The following is a 17239-nucleotide window of genomic DNA, read 5'->3' on the forward strand; positions in this document are numbered from 1 at the left end:
ACATCAAACAAGGGTTATATGACTTTGTTCTTCCGGACTGATAAAGTGTAGGAAATGCCTTGAGTGCAGAGGGCTAAATGCAAACATGCTTACACACACATAAATTCTGATTAGAATAAGTTACTGGTCAGGAAGTCCTGAACATGATGTGCTAAACCGATTTTGAATCACTAGAGGAACAATGGATAACAACATTAGATTATTAGGGCTAGGACGAGAGGTGTTTTGGTTTTCTGTCCCTTACAGAGAAAGGAACAGACACCAGACGAGGTCACAGATATACGAGGATCCTTCGCAGCAGAGACAGAAACAGTGACTGCCAAGACACCAACTGGGTTCAAGTGTCATGGCGTTTGGGCTCTGACTAGTGACCTGGAGAGGATGACCGCAGTAAACACCACTTCTACAGCACGCTGGAAAAGAAGATCAATGTTCCCTAAACTTCAACCACATGACCCGATATGGGGAAGCAACATACCCAAGGAATTCAAACTGTGGACTACTGGACAGAAAGTACTCCACACATTGTTCCCCTGGGTGGGAACTGGAAAAAACATGCTGAGGTTCGAAACTCTGGACTACCGCTTTGGACTCTTCTTGAACGCTTCGTGCAAGATCAACGAACAGCAGAATAAGGAAATCAATGTATTACGGAAATCAATGCATTACGGATCGCAGTGATGCAACATCGAGTAGCTTTGGACATGATACTAGCAGAGAAAGGGGGACTTTGTGTCCTCTTCAACAACACCTGCTGCACCTACATACCAGACAATGTACACTAAACAAACATGACTGACGCCCTGAACGCCTTGAGACAGATTCAGCAGGCCCAAAATCAGGACTATGTGAGTGATACAAGTGACTGGTTTTCTTGGCTTTACACTGACCCCTGGCTACAGGTGCTAAAAAGACTGCTCATCGGAGTTGGAGTATTTTTACTTTTTGTAACATGTATCCTGCCATGTCTAAAACTCATAATTAACTGCATAATCGTTTCCACTGTAGCTGCATACATAGCCATGAAAAATGATGACGATGATGACCCTGACCTGTTGGAATGTGAAGACTTTGTGTGATTAATGATGATGTGACAGAAAATGTATAACAAAATGTTACATACTGATATCTCACTTAAAATTTATGCTGACAACAGGAGATAATGTCAATAGAAAATTGTACTAAGTAGTCAGTATAAGCTTTTAGTGATATAAGTTTATTGATGATAGAATACTGCATGATGACCTTTTCCTTGTTTAGAACTGATTGTTCTTTATGAAACGTGTTCTGATATTTGTATCTGAATCTTTCTACAGCGATAGTAAGAAGTTGAACAAGCAGTTCTGACCTTGCACACACACACACACACACACACACACATACATACACACACAATCACATACGCACATGCTCATGTCACTGAACAAATGTATTCATTTCTCTTGTATAAATAAAGAACGCAGACGGTGACAGAGCACAAGTCCGTGAGTGTCTCTTACGTGTAGGAGAGCTCTGTCACTTGTCCTCGCGAGTAAAGACAACTGCAGTGTTTGTGTTTTCTAACTCAAGTGTCTCAGCTGAAGAATTGCGGGGTGATTTTAAGAAATCCCCTGTCACTTACTTACTTAAAAACCTACTGCTCTCAGAGCCTCGAGCTGCTGACCATTAAAGTAAGACCTTTTTACCTCCCCAGGGAGTTCAGTTCAGTTCTCCTTTCAAATGTTTACATTCCCCCACGTGCTGATAAAGCTAAAGCTATGGACAAACTGTATGACATCATTATTGGACTTGAGAACAAACATCCAGAAGCTGCCTTTATTGTGCTGGGAGACTTCAACAGAGCCAACATGAAGAAGGTTCTCCCCAAATACTATCAGCACATCTCCTTCCCCACAAGAGGTGATCAAACATTGGACCACTGTTACACTCCATTCAAAGAGTGCTACAAACCCCTCCCCCACCCAGCTTTTGGTAAGGCAGACCATTGTTCCATACTGCTGCTGCCTGCATACAGACAAAGACTGAAACAGGAAAAACCAGCTTCCAGGGTTATTTACAAATGGGACAGTGAGGCTGAGGAGGTCCTACAGGACTGCTTGGAGACAACTGGCAGATATTTGTGGATGCAGCTGATGGCAACATCAAAGAACTCGCAAACTCTGCCATTGGATATATTGGAAAGTGCATGGATGATACCATCACAAAAACCACTGTCCGCATATATCCAAATCAGAAACCCTGGGTAAATAAAGACGTTCGCGCCAAGCTAAAAGTGCGGACCTCTGCCTTTAACTCCGGGGATGCTGACGCTTATAAAGCAGCCAGGTATGACCTCCGAAAGTCCATAAAAAAGGCCAGAAAGGACTACAGGGACAAAATGGAGTCCAGCTACCACAGCTTTGACACCAGGCGACTGTGGAATGGACTGCGCTGCATCACTGACTACAAGAAGGTCAACACAGTCAGTGTTCAGCCCACTGCATCTCTTGCAGATGAGCTCAACAACTTCTATGCTCGTTTTGACGCAGACAACAGAGAGCAGATCCTCGACCCTCAGGAGGACAGTGAGGCTGCAACTTTAACTCTGAAAACAGAAGCAGTGAGATGGACCTTTAAAAAGGTAAATCCTCACAAAGCTCCAGGACCGGATGGCATCCCAGGCCGGCTACTCAGAGTGTGTGTAGACGAGCTGGCAGAGGTGTTCACCAACATCTTCTTTTTTTTATAATTCAAGTATTTATTAGATTTTGCATTTTATAACAGCAAATACAAAGATGCAGCAACCAAAAGCAAGAAGCAAACAAACAAACAAAAAAAAGCAATAACAAAAAAGCAAACAAAACAAAACAAAACAAAAACAGTGAGGTTTTAACATATGTTGTATTAAGCTCAAATGTCCAAGTCAGGTAGACATGTAGGTGCAAAAATTGTCCCACTGTTCCACCGCAGCTTCCATCACATGATGTATTTTTCCCAGCATCTTTTCGCACGCAACATTCCCAATCATTCTTTCTTTCCACATTTTAAGCGTTGGAGTATGGGAGTCCTTCCAGTGTTCCAAAATGACACGGGCACATGTTACCAATGCAGTACTTAACACTCTAAACTGGTGTTTATTTAATTGCGGCACCTCTCCTTTGTCTCCTAGTAGACATAATTTAGGTGATCTGGGTAGGTTACAAAGTGTCCACCCCTGCAAATAATTCAGTACAGTGTTCCAAACCGGAAAAACCAGCGGGCATTCCCACAGGGCTTGTTGGCATTTCCAACGCAAGTCATCTCTACCAATCCCCATTCTATACAGCCTTGAAGGAGTATAATAGTATCTGTTAAGAATTTTGTATTGAATAAATTTCCCCCTGGCTTCCCTAATGTATAATCCATTGTTCGACAATATAGAATCCCATGTACCTTCATCCATTGTACGCCCTAGATCCCTTTTCCATGCTTTTTTCAGGCTCTTATTTATATTATTTTTAATCCATGGGCGAATATTATACCATTTCGCAGCTGTGCACAAAAATGGGGGTAGTAGCATAAAATTCTCTATCGGGTTACTTTCATATGTTATTGTAACTCCTCCTTTTAAACAGTTTCTTATTTGCAAATACTTCCAGAAATGACTGTTACCCTCTAAACGAAACTTATTTTTAATATCCTCATACGACATGAAAACACCCCCTTCAAATAGGTCACTAACAGTTCTGATACCTCTTCTCAGCCATTGTGTCCAGTAAACAGTCTGCTTACCAATTTTAATTTTAGGATTATACCACAAGGGGGCATACTTCTGTACATATGGCACAAGTTTATATTTCTTATGCACCTCCAACCATACCATTTTTGAAAATTTCAAAATAGGGTTTTGCGTCTTACCGTGATTATTCACTTTTTGTGATAAAATATCAATTGGTGTGAATGGAGATGCAAGCTCTTGTTCTATTAAAATCCAATCTATATTGTTTTTCCCTGCCCAATGTTTGCCTAATCTAGCCATTTCAAAAGAGATGCTATAATACTCTATATTGGCCAGGGCTAGCCCCCCTTCTTTCTTAGGTTGGGACAGTCGATTTATGTTAATACGGGGTTTACCACCCTTCCAAAGAAAATCTTTTATTATATTATTGTAGCTTTGCAACATCCGTCGCGGGATACACATAGGCAACATTCCTGTATAATAGTTGATGAGTGGTGCCACAACCATTTTAACTGTGTTCACTTTTCCCCACAATGTCGAATTTAGTTTACTCCATTTACCCAAGTTTTTATTGATCTTGTTTAATAATTTTCCCATACTGTTAGCCATAATATCCTTAATATTGGGGTTCAATTCAATTCCAAGATATTTCATTCCCTTGTCCACCCACTTAAAGTTAAAGATATTAAGTTATGACTGCAAGCCCGGGAAACTGGCATCGCCTCTGATTTATGCCAATTAATTTTGTACCCCGAAAACATTGAGTATGTATTAATCACCTCTAATAGTTTTGTGATAGAATTAGTTGGGTCTTGGTTTAATACCAGCACATCATCTGCATACAGGAATAATTTGTGTTCTCTGCCTCCCCCTCTCCAAATACACCTTTAATCTCTGCATTTTCTCTGATTTGAATAGCTCTAAATGGCTCTAAAAATATTATAAATAGCAATGGGCTTAAATTGCATCCTTGACGTGTTGATCTGGAAATACTAAAAAAAGGAGAAAGTACCCCATTTGTAAATACAGCTACTTCCAGAGTACATGGTTGTAATCCATCTGCAAAAGTTGTCACCTATTCCAACCTTTTCCAGGGCTGTGAACAGAAAGTTCCACTCCACCCTATCAAAAGCTTTCTGTGCATCTAAAGATATAGCCAATACAGGATTTGTGTTATTTCTATTCAGCCACAGCAGGTGTAGTAATCTCCTCATATTATCAGAAGCAGATCTATTCTTGCACTTTCTTGCACTTTCCACGAATAAATGCCTTCAAAGCATCCCATACAATGGCCAGCCTGTCCGTAGATCCAACATTCACCTCTAAAAAATATCTTATATCCTCTTTTAGGGTTGATACAAATTTTTCATCCTGCAATATGCTTGAGTTTAGGCTCCACCTACCTGTTCTGTTCTTTTCGACATTTAGATTTATGTGCAATTCTACTGGTGCGTGATCTGTTAAAGCAATCACACCTATGTCACAGTTTACTACTAAATGGACACATGATTTAGAAATCAAAAAATAATCTATTCGGGAATATGTCTTATGCGAATGAGAGTAAAAGGTGTATTCCTCTTTCCATAAGGTGAAACAGCCTCCAAATATCTACCACACTGAGATCTTCTTTGAAAGCATCTATCGCTGTCCCAGTTCTAGTACTTGAAGTTGCAATAATTGCACTTCTATCAATATATTCGTCCATCACATTATTAAAGTCTCCACCTAACAAGATCTGGCCCTTCATGTTCCCTAGCATCTTGTTAACCTCATCCATAAAATTAGGGTCCTCCCTGTTTGGGGCGTAAATATTGCACAAAACAACCTGAACTCCATTAATGAGAGCCTGCAGAGCCTGCAGAGCCAACACTCGCCCGTCTTCATCCCGGCTTTCCTTCAATAATACAAAGTTTAGTCTTTTATTAATAAGTATCATGACACCACGACTCTTGCTTGGTCTTGAGTTATGAAATACTTTTCCAACCCAATCCCTTTTTAATTTCAATGCTTCATTTTCATTCGCAAAATGCGTCTCCTGGATGTATGCAATATCAGCATTATGAGACTTAAGGTAGCTAAGCACTTTTCTTCTTTTGACTGGTGTGCCACAGCCATTTATATTCCATGACACAATATTAACGTACACATTCCCCATGACTATGCCATGTTAAGGTATCTATAAGCCTTATATCTTCCAACCCATAACCATTTAACCTGTGCTGATAACCCTGCTTGAACCAGAACATAAGTTTAAACAAGTACAGTACCTCACCTATAGAATCTCTACCAAAAAAATAAAAAATAAAAAACAACGAACATAACAAAAGAAATAGCGCCGTCCAAAAAAGGAACATGACAGCGCAAAAGCCCCGTGGGCAAAACCGTCTCTGGTCCGTGGTGGTCCCATGGACAGTGAACTGCTGTCCTCCTGCTGTCCCGTCGACACCCCAGGGAGCCCGCCCCCGTCTTATGAAATTATTAACGATGCGCTCCCATGCACGTAATTTAGCTTACTAACCCCTTACTCCACCACTTCTTGAAAGTTCTCACGCACAAATTTCTCTGCCTCCTCAACGCTGTCAAAGCTCTTCTGCTGGCCTTTCCATGTTAATCGAAGTTTTGCTGGATGTGCCAGGGTGTGCTTTATCTGATGCTGCCATAGCTTCTTCATTACTGGGGAGAAAAGCTTCCTCTGCGCCGCTCGCTCTGTATCTGCAGATGGATTCTAAACTTCCTCACAAACAGGCCCCAGGTGGTGAGAGTTGGTAAGCACACCTCCTCACCACTCATCCTAAACACAGGTATGCCACAGGGTTGTGTGCTTAGCCCCCTCCTATATTCCCTGTTCACACACGACTGTGTTGCTAAACACGAGTCCAACATCATCATCAAGTTTGCTGATGACACAACCATCATAGGCCTCATCACAGGCAATGATGAGACGGCCTATAGAGAGGAGGTGATGGCACTGTACGAGTGGTGCCTGGAAAATAACCTGACTCTCAACATCAGCAAAACTAGAGAGATGATAGTGGACTACCGGAAACGACCAGTCAGGGAACACCAGCCCATCCACATCAACAGTACCAAGGTCGAAAGGGTCAGCAGCTTCAAATTCCTTGGAGTCAACATCACAGAGGACTTCTCCTGGACCCTTCACACAGACACTGCTATCAGGAAAGCTCGCCAGCAGCTTTACTTCCTGAGGAGGCTGAGGAAGTTTGGCATGAACGCCAACATCACCTCAAATTTCTACAGGTGTGCAATCAAGAGCTTGCTGACCAGCTGCATTACAGTCTGGTACGGAAGCTGCTCTGCCAGCAGCCGTAAATCACTACAGAGGGTGGTGAAGGCAGCAGAGCGCATCACTGGCATGAGGTATCCTGCCATTCAGGACATTTATCTTCAGCGATGCCTCCGTAAAGCACACAGCATCATCAAGGCCACAGTTTTGTTTTGCGTATTTTGTTCAGTGTTTCCTGATCTTGGTGGGACGCGTAGGCTTCTTCTAGGGATTTGATGGTTTGTTTCCTGAATATTTTTGTTTTCTTCTTTCTTTTTATGTGATGAGAAAGAAATTATTTTATCTCTCATCACAGCTTTCCCTGCTTCCCATAGAACAGAAGCTGATGTTCCGGGAGTGTCATTATAGTCTAAATATGAAGTCCACTCTTTTTTAAAATATTTAATAAGGTCTTCAACTTTAAGCAGCGATGTATTAAATCTCCAGTTTTTACTTAGCGTAGTATTATTCTTGTTCATTAGTGTTAAAGATACAGGAGCATGATCGCTGACAGCTATAGGGTGAATCTCAGTGTCATCGCAAAGACCAAAGTCGCTTTACACACATTACACACTGCTAGCGTTACCTTAACACGGAGCTTCACATGGAGACGATCAGCGTCAGGCTCAAAGTTCAGGAGAGAAAAACTTTGGGAAGGAAGGGGGAAAAAAACAGGGAGGGGCTTGTGGGACAGAGGGTCCACAGCCACAAACATTCTGACCATTTCACTCTGCTTTTGTTACGTCCCCTCCGCTTTTCCACAGCAGTAAACTGCGTGGCAGTAACAGTCAGAGAGGATGGAGTCAGTGAACGCAGCACATAAGATTTTCTATTGAACGTAGAAAAACAGAATAGATTTAGTTTGAGTGAAAGAACAGCACACGTTTGTCTCCACAGACCATAATAATAATGACAGGCGGCTGTTCAGAGCTGATTTATTTCTGCTCATTTTCATGTTTGAAACATAAACATCTGTCAACACTTTGTTTCAGTGTGAAGTACTAAACTTCTACTGTAACACTTTAGCTACATCTGATGTCAGTATGAACATCAGCAGGATTCTAAGGCAGGACTTTCACTGCAGTAAATACTCTGAATACTACAGACAGGCTGATCCCAACAGCAGCAATAACCGCTGAAAATACATGAAACTAACATTAAAGCAGTGTTTCATCCTCACTGTGTGTTTAAACACACTGATCCAGGATCAGATTCATGTTTCTGACCTGAGAGTTTACCTGTACACTTATGATGCATTCAGGGTCCTGCAGGTGACTGTCAGCTCTACGGTACAACAGGGGGGGGTTATCCTTCAGTCACTGCAAAAATAAAATCTGCTACAACCAAAGTCCATTGAAAAATATATAAATTTAAGAATTAAGTCTAATATCCCAATACTACAATACCATCAAAGAATAATCATCATAAATCTTAGTTTACACTCATAAATCATGTTTCACCAACATGGAGCTCTGAGTGTTTATTAAAGGATCATTGTGTGAAAGACGCTCTAACACAGCTGACTGCAGCCTTTAGCTGTGAGGACACAGTGTCTCACATTTACATTCACTTTACTGTCAAATATACTCAATAACTTTAAACAGCTGCTGTGGTTCCAGAGCTGAGCCCCAGTGGTTCAGGATCCAGTGACGCCCCTGATCAGTTCTAAGATATCTGCCTGTACTGACTGCAGGGACCAGCTACAGGATTATGTTCAGCTATAAATAGACTACATGTATTACAGGAACTGTCAGCACTAAAGGAGTCTGAGGAGAAACTAAACAGGACACAAACAAACACACACAGTTTGTTTATGAAGAAATCAGTCAGACTGTTTGACTCAAGGTGATCAATAATCTATAATCATGTGGATTTGTCTTCAAACACAGGAGTGATCAAAGTTTGTCGTGAAATAAGAGCTGAACATTTAGGTCCAAACATCACAGGAACAGTCAAACTGTTAAAGGAGGAAACTACGGTGACCTTGAGAGGCCAAATAGAGTGCAACTTAAGAAAACACCAGCAATAAGAAAAACGCTGCAAAAGCACACAAAACACAACGGAAATAGGAAAAAACTGATTTCCAAAAGCACAAGGGAAGTGTGAAGAAAGAAAAGATGAGAGGTAAGTGTGTTAGCCTAACTATTAGCCTAAAAATCCGTCTTTAGTTTCCAGCAGCTCCTTCAGTGGCTGCAACACCCACGGTGTGGGACGGAGAGATTTCACTGGTCTTTCCTCCCTACGGCTGTCAGACTCCACAACAAAGACTTCAACTTATCAAACATACACATCTACACATGTGCAATAGCAATAAGACTAAGTGCAATACTCTTTCTGGCATCGTTGTATTATACTCATATTGTATATAGCATTTGTATTCTATTTTATTCTATTGTATATAATATTTTATTTTATTTTTATTTTATTTTATTCAATTCTATTGTGTGCAGTATCTTATGGATATATAATTCTAGTGTTTTGTTTTTCTTCTAATTTTTCTATGCAACTTTGCACTGTCCACTGCTGTAACAAAAGACATTTCCGACACTTGGGACTAATAAAGGTTATCTTATCTTATCTTATCTTATACACATGTGGATGCTTCTCAAACTAAAGCATTGCTCAGTTTGGATCACAGTTCAGTTACTAGTCTGAGAAATTCTTGTTGTGGCCGATTGCCACGGTTTCATCATCACTTTGTAAAGAGGGAACTTCATCTGACACATTTTCACCCCTTTGAAGTGGAAATTATGCTTTGAAGGAAACACAGGATGGATTTGCCTCCACAAAAGAAAAACAGCAGCAGACTGAGGATCTTGTTAGAGGAAGAAGGTGAAAAAATGGAGATTTCATGTGATTTCCATGTGTTGCTGCTCTGGAGAAGCTGCTGTGCTGTACAATCTCAAAGAAAATCTCCTGGCACTTTTTTTCTTTGCTGTTATTTATATTCATTATTGCCATTATAATGATGAGCCTTTGATATTAACAAGCATGTTTTCATTGTCACAGAGGGGGAAATGTTGTATTTTCTGTGTTACTTCTTCACAGTAAAGATATTTGCACTCTTGCAAAGAAGATTCTGTAGGTAAACTGTTGATGGGACAATAAATAAATTTCACTTTGCAAAATGTTCTGCAGGGAAGGTGTGGTTGCTTCTTAGACTACGATGACCTGGATGAATGAGAACCTACGCATACACGTTCTGAAGGAAGGGCTCCACACTTATTGTACTGATTTAACTGTGCTTATTGTCATCGAGCAAAGTTTGTTTAATGTGTCTCTACTGACAACCCAAAGCATTTTTTTCACTATTCATAAAACGTAGAAGTCTTAAAATATATCTGCAGTGCAGTATCATGGTTGCTAGGCAACCTGAGCAGCTAGACCGTCCCATTTCACAAGCCTCTCACTTCCGCACTTCTCGTACTTTCTAGTACGTGCAGTACGTAGTACACGAACTGCACGTACTCCGGAGCGTGCGGTCGCTGGATTGGGACACAGCCAAGGACTCACACAAACACAGATGCACACAGAGACACTGAGGGCAAAGACACAGGGGGGAATCTAATAATCAAGGAACTCAACAGGAAATATAAGAAACTCAAAACAGCATAACAAAGATTACTAATGAACCAGAACATAAACCATAATACAATACATAATACAAAATATCACCAAAACAGAAGAAACTCAGTGCTGGGTCAAAAGGACTGAGAGCCATCACAGTTCTTTTCTTTGCTCTTCACTGTTTGAGTGCAGACAGACTCCACATTAAACTATGACAGCTACGCTAAAAAGTCTACTGCCTGCACTGTCACATGACAGCCACCAGAGATGGCGGCTGCTCTGCTAGCTGCTCTGCTAGCTGCTCTGCTAGCTGCTCTGCTAGCTGCTCTGCTAGCTGCTCTGCTAGCTGCTCTGCTAGCTGCTCTGCTAGCTAAGCTAACTCATGTTAAAGGTCAGAGTAAAGAAATGAGGTGATGCTGCTAGGAGTGACGTCACAGACTAGCAGCATTTAGTTACTCAGCATATATTTAATCCTTATTATCTGCTCCTGTCACCTCTGTTTACCTCTGACAACAAGAACATTTAGCCAACAGTTTATTAACTTTGGTAAATTATGAACAGACCATTAGTGCGGTCACCTATACTGTTCTTTAGTGCTGCAGCAGCAGAAACACCAGCTAATCTGAAATCTCTTTTTCTCTCTGAAACTCAGTGACAGCAGACTGAGTCAAAGACAGAAACCTTATTCAAACACCAAATATACTCTGAAATGCCGCAAGGCCAAAATTAATTCCAAAGCTTCCTTTTCAATGACTGAATAATTCAGCTGATGGAAGTTGAACTTCTTGGAATAGCAACTAACTGGATGTTCAGTACCTTGCTTGTCAGCTTGGACTAGAACAGCACCTGCACCAATGTGGCTTGCATCCACATACAGCTTGAAGGGCTGATCCAGACGAGGTACTAAGAGCACAGGTTCTGAGCACAGTAAAGCTTTTATGACCAACAAACAAGGGGAAGCCCAGCTTGATGAGGACGGCACTTCAATGTTGTTTTCCAACATGTACTGAACTTCCTGATCAATTATTGTTCTCTTTTCCTCAGAGACTCTGTAGAACCTCTGCCGGATTGGTTTTGCATCACCCACATCAATATCATGCTCTATCAAAGTTGTTTTAGAAGGTGTGTCTCTAAACAAAGTTGGATACCTTTTAATTAATGCAGACAGTTCTGCACGTTTGTCAGCAGGCAAATGGCCCAACAGCACATCCAAGTTCTGAAGAGTTTCTGAATTATTCAGACGACCAAGCAATAAAGGATCATCAGGTGCTGCCACATCCTCTCCCCCACAAACTGACTGTGCTATTGTACAAGCAGTCAACCCTGGATTCGATGCGGAAGGAGAAATGAGAGAGCCTGACAGACCGACGGATAAAGGACGAACATGATATGGTTTCAACAAATTAACATGGCAAAGTTGATTTCTTTTCCGGCGATCTGGTGTAGCAATCAGATAATTCTGTTCAGACAGTTTCTGTACCACGGTGTAAGGCCCAGCAAACCGTGCCTGGAATGGTGACCCTGCAATCGGCAGTAAAGCCAAAACCTGGTCACCCGCACTAAACTGCTGCTCTTCAGAACGCTGGTCATACAAATATTTCATCTTGACCTGAGCCTTTTTAAGGTTCTGTTTTGCCAACTGACCTGCCACATACAGTCTGGGCCGAAAACCATTAACATAATCTATCAAGTTCACTGGTGGTTCACCTGACAACCACTTATCGCACAGCACTGTCAATGGTCCCCGAACTTTGTGGCCAAAGACCAAGTCATTTGGGCTAAACTCTCCTGGCACACTTCTCGCGCTGCCAACAGAAGCCATGGTAAACCGTCCTCCCAATCACTCCTCATTTTGGTGCAATAGGCACGTAACAAGGACTTCAGTGTTTGATGGAAGCGCTCTAAAGCACCTTGGCTCTGTGGATGATAAGGAGAGGCTTTATTATGTGTAATATTCAACAGCTTAAGAACTTGTGCAAATAGATTGGATGAAAAGTTTGATCCCTGGTCACTCTGGATAATCTTCCGTATGCCAAATATAGAAATAAACTGTGTCAAAGCCTTCACCATAGACTTGGCTGTGATGGTACGCAGTGGATATGCAGCAGAATAATGCGTAACCTGGCACATCACAGTCAACAGATACTCCGAACCAGATTTTGATCTAGGAAGAGGGCCCACACAGTCAATGATCAAATGTTTAAATGGGTTACTCACAGCAGGGATGGGACAAAGTGGAGCAGGTTTAATAGACTGATTTGGCTTACCTACAATTTGGCAAGTATGGCAGGTCTTAATTTAAGCTGAAACATCACGCTTAAGACGTGGCCAAAAGAAGCAGCGCAAGATGTAATTGTAAGTCTTTGTCACTCCCAAATGCCCAGATTTGTCATGAGAGCATGCCAACACCTCGTCACTGTATTTAGTCGGAACCACAATCTGGACAACTGGACTTCCAACACAGTCCAACCCCTGCGGAATCCACCTACGGACTAGTACATCCTTCTGCAGAAAATAACCAGAGGCCACACTTCTAGCATCAACACTAGGTTGCACTGTGTGAAACAGCTCAGTCAGTGAAGCATCAGCACGCTGTGCATGAAATAACTCTTGCTGGGAAACTGACAAATGTTCAGGAACAATCAAATCTGGTCCAACCTGACACTCTTCTGCTTGAGTTACAGGCTCTGCATCTCTTTTAGCTGCAGCCCTTGTAACAGCACAAGCTGCAAAGTCAGAAAAACCCTGTTCACACTCAGGGGACTCATTCAGAACTCTAGATTTAACAGGCAAAGAACTGTCAGCCCAGACTCGATTTCCAGCCAAATCATTCCCCAAAATCACATGTACGCCCTCAAGTGGCAAAGCAGGACGAACACCAAGGCAGATATCATCATCCACAAAACTGCATGACAGCCTGACTTTATGCAATGGGGCACAGATAGTGGTTAAACCCATGCCTTGAACAAGTACACACTCACCAGTATCAGTAACCTGTGAAAATGGCAACACAGAGGCTAAGATAAAAGAATCCTTCGCTCCTGTGTCACGCAAAATCTTTACAGGAACTTTATGAACATCACCCGGGAGTGATACAAACCCATCTGACACAAAGTCCTCAAACCCCAAATAGCTCACTGAGTCAGACTTAGTCGAAACTGGCGTTTCCCGAGAGACTACTGAAATTTCCCGTACAGGAATGGTAAGAGCCACAGGCTTAACCTGTTTGCCTGTACGCGCCAACTTGCTTTTCAACAAGGGACATTCTGTTTTCCAGTGTCCATCGCCATGGCAGTAGTTGCAAGCGTGACCAAACGTACTGGGCTTCACACCACCATAGGCCTTTGCAGGATCCGATGACATAAACTTTGTTTGACCAAAAGCTCTAGAAGGAGCACACTGAAAAACAGTTTCTACCAACCTGCCCCTTATGTGCCAAGATGTATTCATCTGCCAATTTAGCAGCGTCAGAAACTGTTGTCACTTCCCGTTCGGCAATGTAAGTGGCAACCGCAGGAGGAACACAATCTTTAAACTGCTCCAATACCATTAACTCACATAAATCCTGAAAAGTTGTCACTCCCAGTGCAGAACACCATCTGTTGAAGTGTTTAGTTAAATCCCTCGCAAACTCTACATGCGACTGCTTATCAGACTTCCTCCATGATCTGAAACGTTGACGGTAAGCTTCTGCTACCAACTCATACGCTTTCAGAACTGCATCTTTAACAGTAGCAAAACTCTGACAATCAACTGCACTGAGTGCTGAATAAGCTTCCTGAGCCTCTCCAGTCAAAACAGACTGCAACATAAACACACAGTCAGCTTCTGGCCATCCTCTCAATTCGGCAATGCGTTCAAAAAGGGCGAAAAAGGCATCTGGCTCTCTTTCATCAAATTTCGGCACCAAGCGCAAATTACGCACAATATCAAAAGTCTCAAGTCCTTGTGGAGAAGACTCTTTAGCCTCAACACCACCTGATAACTTGCCCACCTTAATTAGGTCTAGCTGATACTGCTCTAGCTCCAACTTTTCCTTTTCTAAAGAATGCCTTACACGTTCTTTCTCAATGCTCAGCTTGTCCCTTTCCATTTGTAAGAGTAACAACTCCTTTTGCTGCTCAAAAGACAAAGCAACTGTAGTTGAGACCACAGACTGATCAACCTCTGCCACTAAAGTCTGCATTTTACCTGGCAACACGCCTTTCTTTACTAAGGCAGCCTTTAACACTCCTTTAATCTCATCTTTCAACCGTTTATCCTCAACACCGACATCATAATGTTCAACAAGTTTCAACAGCTGTTCTTTAGTACAACTATTCAAGAGTTCCTCCGATGGAGACTGAACAAAAGCATCAACTGTAGTCATAACAGCAAAGTATTGATTCTCGACATGCAATTGAAAACAGCACTTTCCCACTAACTGCCTAACCAAAATCTACTTAACTGAAGCCTCTTCATGCAGTTACTTACAGTGGGTACTTATGCACTAAAAACCGCCAGAAAGAGAAAGGCAACTGCACAACAGCGACCCCCCCCCAATTCTGGGGACGTGCTCCCGAGACAACTGCTCTAACCGTGTTCACCGCAACAGAAATTTCAGTGAATGATTCATAAGAGAGAAACACTCCTTCAACCTAACAGGGAAAGCACTGATTTTAACTCATGCACATTCAATAATCAACACAGCGCATGCTGTAGCTCACACAAAGTTCACACAAGACAGCACACCCACAGTAGCTCCAGTAAACTTAAGTCTACAGCAAAACAACAGCATTAACATGACTGCCTCCACTTAATCTTCCTAACCATGTGGCCTCCCAAAAACAATACACAGCAAACCCAGAATATCAAATCACCACAAATAACCAAACCCATGAGCAATTAACTCAACAATTGCCTACAAGGCAAGTCCTAGCCAAGACACAACTAGACAAGCAGCTGCAAACAGACCAGCTCTCAATCAAATGTTAGAAAGCTTACCAAACCAGGATAATTGCACAGACGAGCCCCCATTTGTCACAACCCGGCTCATAGGAAGTGACAATCAAGAGGGAGACCACACACAGGCTTTTAAAGGCTGTAAGACATATTTAATGAAAATAAGGTAAAGCAACTTAAAGACAATTTAAAGGACATAACAGCCATAACTGAAACTTGCAAATGAACATGATGGGTGCCAGACAGAGAGAGCCAGAGCCAGAGCCAGTCAGAGTGTCCGCTGGTTCGGTCAAGGTGTCTTTATATACACTGGGACTGGCCTACTCAGGTGTGCTGCATCAATAATTGGGTCAGCTCCACCTACCTGCAAGAAACAGGTAAAAGAAAAAGCAAAACACAAGGCCAGCCCACTGGCCGTCACAACATCTTCCAGTATCCTGCTCTGTTTGCACACTACAACCTTGGTTTGCCATTTTTATCTGTACTTTAATCTTAATAACTGTACAGTACTCCGTTTTTGTAACTATTGTCCATGATGTAAAAAAAATTTCTGTAAAAATTGTGTGTTTCTGTTCTGTGACCTGTTATGTTTGTATATACGTTTTTATTTTATTTTTTATTTTCTTGCTGTTGTTACAACCAAATTTCCCCTTGTGGGACAATTAAAGGATTATCTATATTATTATTATCTATATTATTTCTATTCTAGTCTAGTCTAGTCTAGTCTAGTCTGTTCCTGGTCTGGTCTCTGTCTTGTCATCAGCATCTCCTGTTGTAGTCTGTTTAGTCTCTGTGCTTTGTTATCCCTGGTCATGTTCCTGTGTTGGTCTGGTCTCTCTGTGTTTGATTTGGGTTTCCTGTCCTTTCTTGTTGATTCATCTGTGGTCCAATCTCTGTGTCAAGTTAACACGTCTTAGTCTAGCTCTCAGTTTCTGTCGTAATGCTCTCATGGGCATTACGTTCAGTTTTGCTTTCCTTGTCTCATTAGTCTCTGATTAGTGGCAGCTTGTTATCCTCTGTGTGTATATAATGTCTGACTCCCCTTTTCTTTCCTCATTGTAGGTGATGTTTCTGTCTGTCAGTTTCCCTTCCAGGCAGTTTATATCATGTTCTGTTACTGTTTAGTTTTGCCTTTTGTTTTTCATTGGCCCTTTACCAGGAATAAAGCTGTGATTTCTGAGTTCAGTCCTGCATTGTGGGTCCTCACTCTGTTCACCACACATCTGCTTCCATGGTACTTCTCTATTAAAGTACAGCAAAGAGGAAACGGATGAGTCAATATGGATTAACATAGCAGGACATGCTGGTGAAGGATATCGGTGGCTATAAGCTACATTATCTCTAAAAGTGTCTAAGGCTACATTCACACTGCAGGTGAAAGCGCATCAAATCCGATTTTTTTGACCCTCTGCGACTCATATCCGATCATGGTATGACAGTGTGAATGGCACAAATCCGATATTTTCAAATCCGATCTGGGTCACTTTCGTATGTGGTACTGAATCCGATACATATCTGATGTTTCAGAAAGCGACTGCTGTTTGATGGTCATGTCGCATTAAATCCATCTTTTACATCACTGACACAAGACAGACGCCAATTATCAGCGCCGGAGAAGCGCCTGATAAGACATCGCGAACGCTTCCTGGCCATCCAGTGAAACTGCTGGGAAGACAACGTTGGAGAAACTTTTATTTTGTACATAATCTAATAATCTAATTATTGTACATAATATTTGTACATAATCTGCA

At 41.8% G+C, this 17239-nt stretch overlaps 2 pseudogenes; both read left to right on the forward strand.

The window, feature by feature from the left end:
* The first annotated feature begins 381 nt into the window (after positions 1 to 381).
* LOC148100114 (uncharacterized) lies at positions 382 to 1079 on the forward strand (annotated as a pseudogene).
* A 678-nt stretch (positions 1080 to 1757) lies between these two features.
* LOC148100115 (uncharacterized) lies at positions 1758 to 2728 on the forward strand (annotated as a pseudogene).
* Positions 2729 to 17239: the final 14511 nt, after the last annotated feature.

The sequence above is a fragment of the Neolamprologus brichardi genome, chromosome 12 (assembly GCF_056152115.1).
Source record: "Neolamprologus brichardi isolate AB-2024 chromosome 12, ASM5615211v1, whole genome shotgun sequence".
Taxonomy (NCBI): Eukaryota; Metazoa; Chordata; class Actinopteri; order Cichliformes; family Cichlidae; genus Neolamprologus; species Neolamprologus brichardi.